A 491-nucleotide genomic window follows, 5' to 3' on the forward strand; every position below is an offset into this window, starting at 1 on the left:
TAGATAGATAGATAGATAGATAGATAGTGTAGTGTCTAATGACTTGTGACTTGAATCAGGTTCTGTTCAAATCAATCACTGTTGATGAGCCAATACAAAGGGTTAATGATTTCCATTTGAGTGAAAAGATAGAGTAAACTTTAAAAAGGAATGTTGATGTGAAAAAGTGATGAGTGGATAAACAATTTACCCAGCATGTAATGTAACCTTTACTATGGCCACGTAGCAAACCAGTATTTGACTTGGCATGAGACCTAAACATATCCTATATAAAGTGCTTCTAAGATATGGAAAGGCAGAGTATGTACAGTACATCTGGCGGAAACACTCTCCAAGCTTCTGCAGACCTGAATCTTTGATATAAAAAATGTTATAGTCAGGAAACAGTGTCAATCTGCTTCTTTATCAAACACAACATCCAGCATTGATGTTCAGACACCACAATAGCTAGCTAGATAGATAGATAGATAGATAGATAGATAGATAGATAG

The sequence above is a fragment of the Etheostoma spectabile genome, chromosome 21 (assembly GCF_008692095.1).
Source record: "Etheostoma spectabile isolate EspeVRDwgs_2016 chromosome 21, UIUC_Espe_1.0, whole genome shotgun sequence".
NCBI lineage: Eukaryota > Metazoa > Chordata > Actinopteri > Perciformes > Percidae > Etheostoma > Etheostoma spectabile.